At 46.7% G+C, this 8,814-nt stretch overlaps 1 pseudogene; it reads right to left on the bottom strand.

Moving 5' to 3' along the window:
- Positions 1-2,654: 2,654 nt before the first annotated feature.
- Positions 2,655-2,769, bottom strand: LOC142190964 (small nucleolar RNA SNORA17; annotated as a pseudogene).
- Positions 2,770-8,814: the final 6,045 nt, after the last annotated feature.

Here is an 8,814-nt window from a genome sequence, read left to right as displayed (position 1 = left end):
GTATTACATTTCCCTTTATTTAGCAGCATTACAAGGCTTAATCAGATTCTATTTGCAGGTAAAATCTGCTCCGTGTGACAGCGCCTATAGAGAGCCAACACCATCTATAAGAGCTCTCCTAATAAATCCTCAGGGCTTATTCACATTGCGTTTTTGGCCTCCCTTGCCGGGATACGTTGGTAACCAGTCAAAATCAGCTGTCAACTTATCCCTGCACGAGAACTGCAGTTCTCCGTGCAGGGATAAGTGGGGAGCTGATTGTGACTGTGATTGTGATTGTGACTGGTTACCAACGTATCCCGGCAAGGGAGGCCAAAAACGCAACGTGAATACTTCTTTACAGTGAAAGTCCCACCCCCAAACAGGCTGCTATGCTAGTAGCATAGCCTACATCATTATTATTCTCCAGCTAAAAACTTATATATTATATATTATTGCCCCAGTTCCCTCTCCGCAGTGCCGCACACCCGATGTCCCAACAATCCCCCCCGTCTACCCTCTAACATCTTTCCATTGCCCCCTGTACCCATACCTCCCAACTGTTGAAGAACCAAAAGAGGGATAAAATGTGCGGCGGAAATTTAGCCCCACCCACTGTTATGTTGACTCCGCCACTCATTCATTTTCATGTGCCCGCACACTGTATAATCCTCCTACAGTCACCCGTAAATTATATGTCCCCCCTCCGTCTCTCCCCCAGCTTCATATACACCCTTCATCTGCCCCCAGATTCATGTCCCCTCCATCTCTGCCCCCAGATTCATGTCCCCCCATCTCTGCCCCCAGATTCATGTCCCCTCCATTTCTGCCCCCAGATTCATGTCCCTCCATCTCTGCCCCCAGATTCATGTCCCCCCATCTCTGCCCACAGATTCATGTCCCCTCCATCTCTGCCCCCAGATCCATGTCCCCTCCATTTCTGCCCACAGATTCATGTCCCCACATCTCTGCCCCCAGATTCATGTCCCCCCATCTCTGCACCCAGTGCCATGCCGTCCTCTCCATCTCTGCCCCCAGATTCATGTCCCTCCATCTCTGCCCCCAGATCCATGTCCCCTCCATTTCTGCCCACAGATTCATGTCCCCTCCATTTCTGCCCACAGATTCATGTCCCCCCATCTCTGCCCCCAGATTCATGTCCCCCCATCTCTGCCCCCAGATTCATGTCCCCTCCATCTTTGCCCCCAGATTCATGTCCCCTCCATCTCTGCCCCCAAATTCATGTCCCCTCCATCTCTGCCCCCAGATTCATGTCCCCTCCATCTCTGCCCCCAGATTCATGTCCCCCCATCTCTGCCCCCAGATTCATGTCCCCTCCATTTCTGCCCCCAGATTCATGTCCCTCCATCTCTGCCCCCAGATTCATGTCCCCCCATCTCTGCCCACAGATTCATGTCCCCTCCATCTCTGCCCCCAGATCCATGTCCCCTCCATTTCTGCCCACAGATTCATGTCCCCACATCTCTGCCCCCAGATTCATGTCCCCCCATCTCTGCACCCAGTGCCATGCCGTCCTCTCCATCTCTGCCCCCAGATTCATGTCCCTCCATCTCTGCCCCCAGATCCATGTCCCCTCCATTTCTGCCCACAGATTCATGTCCCCTCCATTTCTGCCCACAGATTCATGTCCCCCCATCTCTGCCCCCAGATTCATGTCCCCCCATCTCTGCCCCCAGATTCATGTCCCCTCCATCTTTGCCCCCAGATTCATGTCCCCTCCATCTCTGCCCCCAAATTCATGTCCCCTCCATCTCTGCCCCCAGATTCATGTCCCCTCCATCTCTGCCCCCAGATTCATGTCCCCCCATCTCTGCCCCCAGATTCATGTCCCCTCCATTTCTGCCCCCAGATTCATGTCCCTCCATCTCTGCCCCCAGATTCATGTCCCCCCATCTCTGCCCACAGATTCATGTCCCCTCCATCTCTGCCCCCAGATTCATGTCCCCTCCATCTCTGCCCCCAGATTCATGTCCCCTCCATCTCTGCCCCCAGATTCATGTCCCCTCCATCTCTGCCCCCAGATTCATGTCCCCTCCATCTCTGCCCCCAGATTCATGTCCCTCCATCTCTGCCCCCAGATTCATGTCCCTCCATCTCTGCCCCCAGATTCATGTCCCTCCATCTCTGCCCCCAGATTCATGTCCCTCCATCTCTGCCCCCAGATTCATGTCCCTCCATCTCTGCCCCCAGATTCATGTTTATCCATCTCTGCCCCCAGATTCATGTCCCCCATCTCTGCCCCCAGATTCATGTCCCCTCCATCTCTGCCCTCAGATTCATGTCCCTCCATCTCTGCCCCCAGTGTCATGCCGTCCTCTCCATCTCTGCCCCCAGATTCATGTCCCTCCATCTCTGCCCCCAGTGTCATGCCGTCCTCTCCTTCATCTGCCCCCAGTTTCACGTTCCACATAATCCACATTACACTTACCTTTTCCTCGTTCCCCCGCTGCTCTCTGCGCGCCTCTCTCTCTTACTGGCGCACAGTTGTAGACGCGATGTGACGTCACCACATCGCGTCTACACTGCCGGGTAGCCGGCGGCAGCGGCGAAGTGAGGAGCTGACACAGGTCAGCTCCTCGCTTCAGCGGCTGAAGCGAGCTGACCTGTGTCAGCTCCTCGCTTCGCCGCTGCCACCTCTCTCGCTGACGCTGACACATATGCGGCTGAAGCGAGGAGCTGACCTGTGTCAGCTCCTCGCTTCGCCGCTGCCGCCTCTCTCGCTGACACATATGCGACTGAGCCAGCCGCATATGTGTCAGCGAGAGAGGCCGCAGCGGTGAAGCGAGGAGCTGACACAGGTCAGCTCCTCGCTTCAGCCGCATATGTGTCAGCGAGAGAGGCGCGCAGCGGCGAAGCGAGGAGCTGACCTGTGTCAGCTCCTTGCTTCAGCCGCATATGTGTTCAACTCAGATCTGCGTCCTCTGGACGCAGATCTGAGTTGAAACAAGCAGGACATACAATGACTGCTGCCGGCGCCAGGGGGCCCAGGTCCCCCCAATTTTTTAATTTGGCCGGGCCCCTGACGCCAGTAGCAGTAGTACTGGCCTATCGGCGGCCCTGCATACAGAATCCCTCTCCATTCCAAAGCTATATTATTTGTTCACCTAAAAAATGAAGCAGTGCTTATAGTTGGCAGTACTACTCATTCACTGTCTTAGACTGGGGCCCCACGGGACGAAAACACTACGATTTGCGCTGTGGGAAAAATGACGGTATTTTACAGTAAAGGCAAAGTGGATGGGATTCTAGCGAATCCCATGCCCACTTTGCAGTAAAAACCGCATGCGGTTTTGAAATCGCAGTATGTCAATGTCAATTAAACCTACTGAAACGCCTGAGGTTTCCCCATAGGTGTCACAAAACTTTCTGTCTAAAGCACTGCGCGAAGAACCGTGATGCGTTATCATCATGGTTTTTCCCACAGCGCTTTTTTGCTGCGGGACATCCTGTGGGGCCTTAGCTTTAAGGTGAGTTACTCCATGGGAAGGTCCCCATAAGAGTAGTAGACAACATGTGGCTGAGGCCCCACGTTGTGAAAACGCAGCCTTTTTTGTTGCAGATTTTGCTGTGGTTTTTTGAGCCAAATTCAGAAGTGGTTTGCAATGTAATGAAAACTATAAAGGAAGTTCTTAGACATTTCCCTTCTGCTAAAAACTTTTTGGATTTGAGCTAAAAAATAATGCTGATTTCCCCATGTAGCGAGCCACAGCGAACAAGCACTACAGAGAAGACTGTGGCAGAAACACATCACGTTTCTTCTGCAACGCTTTTCACAGAAAGTCTTTCCTCTGTGGACTTTCTTCCCCTATTATACCTATTTGGACAATGCCAGCGTTTCCATAGGTATAATTTACATGCTGTGATTTACCGAAACACAATGATTTCTGCTGCAGATAGCCAGAATCCCATCCATTTTGCAGGTACTGTAATATGCACCATTTTTAGCCGTAGCATTTCCAAAACATGGGCCCTCAGCCTAAAACTGTTTTTCCCTTTTTTTTGTCACTTGTAGCCTCCCTTGAAAAGTACTGTCTTTCCTTGCTGAACATCCACCTAGTAAGACGGCTTTACAGGCACACCGTCTGGAAAAATATATACCAATATACAGTAAGTCCTTCAGAAGAAAGAAAATGTCTCTCTAGTGCCACCTATAGGAACTTTATAGGGACAAAAGTATTTGGACATACCAATTTGTTAATTAATTCTGGTGCTTTATTCAGTCACATTGTCACAGTTGTATATAATACAGTACCCAGTCAAATATTTGTGAACAAATGGCTTACTGAATTCCAAAATGGTAACAAGTGGAAATGTTTATGAACCACAACAACTCAGCCATGAAGCAGCAGACCATGTAAAGTTACCAAGCGGGGACACTGAGTACTGAGACTCATAGTACATAAAAGCTGGTAACACTCTGCTGACTCAATAATTGCAGAGATCCAAACCTCCTCTGGCATTAACACCACCACAAACATGTACACCGGAAGATTCATGTCATGTGTATTCACAAACGAATAATTGCACCAAGCATTATGACATGCCGATTTTCATTCCATATGCTTACTCCAGACGCTCACAGACTTCTTTGGGTGCCATCAACATTTCTGTTCCTATGTCTCCTTGATTATGCAAAATGGCCTGAGGAAGGGCATAATAGCCTGAAACGTTGCTTTTATATTTATCCAGATCACAAGCTTATATGTCCAAGTCACTCAATGTGGCTGGCACCACACTTCTATGTTGGCCAATGTACTGCTTTACTATGAAGCCTGCACAAAGCAGCCGCCGAGATACTGCTCCCTGCAGGTCACATGACAGCTGTGTTTTTCACATTGCTGCTGCAGATGTAGACTTTGTTGTGAAAGAGCGAAAGTAACCATGCAGGCTGTGGCGATACACATCTTTTGTTAAGGGGGAATGTGCCCATCATTGCAAAATTTGGGTTCCCCTCACTAAAGGTACGCTTAAAGGGGTTGTCCTATCTCAAGGATCCTATCTATACTGGTAGCTTATGTAAATTGAAGACTTTTTCTAAATATATTGCTTTAAAAATTCTGCTTCGTTCTCCTGCTATGTAACCTTATTCCACCCATTGTTTACACAGCGTTGCTATAACCATGGACCTATAGGACAAGTGACGTCACTTACTCACCTCTCTTGCTGGCTTCAACTAATTGCAGTGTGCTGATAAAGCCTGGTTTGTTATCTCTCTATGTAAACAGACAGATAACACTGAGTCCAGTCTGTACAAGCATCTGCATATTATCTGATCTGTATAAGTGTTTAGAGACTTCTCCAGCCCATTTAGCAAGAGGGTGTGTGAGGGGGGATACAGAAAGTGAGATGAGACTGCAGGCAGACTGCTGAAACACTGAGATGGGAAAATCCCTTTAAGGTGTAACAGTTCTCTGAATCAGCTGACTTCCTTACAGTTCTGTCCTTTTTCTGCTCCACACTCCCCTAGCTTGCCTTGCCTTGCTAGATGTCCTTTAGCTGTCCTCCAATAGGAGGCAACCTCTTGCTTCTTAAAATCACCTTCCTTCCCTCATCTGAAGCACCAAAAACAACCCTTTGCCAGGGTAATGCCTAATATGAGTGAGCTACAACATGGAGGAGAACAAACAACTTCCTCTACAATGCTACTCTTGAACTCTTTTCTCGCTTCCAGAAAGTATCAGAACACTCACCATGTAATAGACTGCAACAATTAAAGCAACATATGGTTTTACAGGTATACAACACATCATACAGTACAATATCATGCAAATACATCAGGGAGCAGAATACAAAGCAACCAACAGACCAATCTACATCAAGTTGTGGTGCACTAAGTTTACTAACACTACACTTTCGTTCCTCTTCCAGGTGTAGTTGGGATCAGAGTTTAACCCTTTGTTATGGTCACCAGGATATATTAAAAAAACTAAAAAAAAGTAATATCCTGCGGAGCCCAACTGGGCTTCTGAACTGCTAACACCCTTGTGTGAATACTGGCTGGCAGTTAGTGTCATTGCCAGCTAAACTAAAGTAACAGGGTGTGCTCTTGTTAGCTTCACAGAGCCACCTGTGCAGATCAGAGAAGCCGCTACAATAACAAACTGTCTAGCCAGAACTCCTGGCCTAGACAGAGATCGCCTAAACCCTGTGTGCTGCAGTTCCACCCAACCACAAGGCAACTACTGCCAAAGCAACTAGCTGTGTGAACACAGACTTAGAAGTACACAGCTAGCTAAGGCCTACAGAGATTTCCCCCACTCAAACACACAAGGCAGCATGCTGCCCAACTAACAGTGGTATTGCTATCACTGGGGGAAGATTGCTAGCTAGGCCAACTAACATTTCTTGAGGCTGGAACACGAACACACGCACTTAGGTTTTGTGATTTGATCTTAGAACACAAGGCGTCTAGACCAGCCCCCTTATATAGGCAAGGGGGCAGTCACAAGCAATTAGCCCAGCTGCCCAATCCGAACGTCCATTGGTTGACACCCATGGCGGACAAACAGTTGACCCGGCTGTTGCAAGGCAAATTAACCCTTGCAAACCTGGACTGTGCAGAGGAACAGCCAGCGACACCCATATCATGGCCGAAGCTACTGGACAATCCTAACACCCTTCCCTATGCAACGTACCAACTATTCAAGGTGTGGAATGTGCACCATCTTACATTATAATGGGGTCCTTTGGGTTCTGCAAAGATATCCATTACTTCAGTACATAAATATTAGTATATAATAAACTGCTATTCATTTTATTGTCCTGGGAACAGAAGTTATATGTGCTCAATAATCATCACCACATATGCTCAATGATTCCTGTATCAGTATTTACATAACATAATGTCAGCATAGCTAAAAAGCTACAGAAATTACAGAGGAAAATATTATGGGTAAAAATATAACTAGGCTGTGTATACTCAAAAATAAATTGCACTTGCCACAGCCACCCAGGAAATAAGTTGGATACGTTAGATATAATTAGTGGTGGAAACAGTATAGGAGGACAGTTAGGGGCCGTTCACATGTACAGTAGTAATTTGACGCTGATTACGCCCCTGAATTCTGTCTCCCGTTGATTCATGTCCATGGCTCAAATTCAGCACACTATTGGCTTTTATGTTCTGTGCTCCCAATGAAGAGCCATCAGTGCCGGTACCATAGCTCTTCACTATCAGAAGGGCGTTCCTGATTGACTGTCAGAAACGCCCTTCTGACAGTGAAGAGCTATGGTACCGGCACCAATGGCTCTTGATCAGAAGCACAGAACATAAAAGCCAATAGTGCGCTGAATTTGAGCCATGGACATGAATCAACGGGAGACAGAATTCAGGGGCGTAATCAGCGTCAAATTACTACTGTACATGTGAACGGCCCCTAACTGTCCTCCTATACTGTTTCCACCACTATTTATATCTAACATATCCAAATTCCTCACAGTAGCGTCTATTGTGCTGTACTGTGAGAGGGGACGTTCCTTACTACCCAGCGCTACTGTGAGGAAGAGTGTTCCTGACTGACTGTCAGAAACGCCCTTCTGATGGTGAAGAACTATGCCACCGATAGCTCTTCACTGGGGGCACAAAAAGGAGAAGCCAATAGTGCGCTGAATTCAGCGCACTGTCGGCTTTCTAGCGGTGTATTAAACCACATGCCCCAAATAGTGAAAGGTCCTGTTTAAGCATAGATATATTAACCTGCAAGAGCACGCGGGGGCGGACCTGAACTACCAGATCTGCAAATAAATAGCTGCAAGTACTCTGAATGTCCTCCAAAATTCCCGCCCAGTGCTGATCCTTTAGAAGTGAATGACATATTCACTTTCTTCGTCAATAGTAGGCAAATTTGATAAATCATGCCCTGCCCTTGATGTACGTGCAGGCTGATTTGCATATCTATAAAAGATAATCTCTGCATTGCTTCATGAGCTTGTCACATATGCTTCTGCATTATTAACGGTTTAGGAGCCATTTTGGGTCTGACTTTAACTGAACCTACTTATTTAAGTGAGTCAAAAAACCAAGTTAGGGCATTCTACCTAGGGCTACTTTCACATCATCAGTATTTGGTCAGTATTTTGCATCAGTATTTGTCAGTCAAAACCAAAAATAGGTCCAAAAAAAGCCAAGAAAAATGCAAATCTTTCCATTATACTTTTTCTCTATTTACTTACTTATTGACTTACAAATACTGAGCAAAATACTGCAAGCTGACCTTACACGTACATGGTCTTGCTAAATACCAAAACCTCTCACCATTTGCTATTTCCTTAGTAGCAGTGTTATTTTTTGTACAGATTCCCAGGCCTATGACTTCCTACTACATCTTTTTCATTTTTCACTTATGAGGCTGCTCTACTCCTCCTCATCTTCACTCAGGCTGTGTAATTACATGAGATTTTAGCTTGATTTTTACCTCACTCTGTGTATTGGTAGACTCTTATCTTGAAACATTGTAGTGTTAAAAGAGCTACCTGACTCACAAAACAACAGCTGCAGTTATTTGTATGTCTTTTCATCACCCTCTTCTTCCTCTCTCCCTTCTCCGTGGACTCATATGTAGACTAACGCAACCTGATAAATGGAAAAGGAAAAATATTTCTTAAATAAGATATAATACAAAGTGTCTTACACTCATTCCTTTATGAAAAGTTGTTTTATAATTGGAGGTACACTTTAAGATCAGTATTGGCAATGTAGATGAAATTGTAGGGGTAAGGAAAGTACCTAAATTAGAGACAGAATTGTCGGTTTTGTACAAAATTTTACTTACAAGAAATTACAAATAATGTAAAGGCACTAAGACACTCCCTTTA

The sequence above is a fragment of the Leptodactylus fuscus genome, chromosome 1, assembly GCF_031893055.1.
Source record: "Leptodactylus fuscus isolate aLepFus1 chromosome 1, aLepFus1.hap2, whole genome shotgun sequence".
NCBI classification, from domain to species: domain Eukaryota; kingdom Metazoa; phylum Chordata; class Amphibia; order Anura; family Leptodactylidae; genus Leptodactylus; species Leptodactylus fuscus.
The sequence above is the reverse complement of the archived record's forward strand: the minus strand, read 5'-3'. Positions and strand labels throughout refer to the sequence as shown.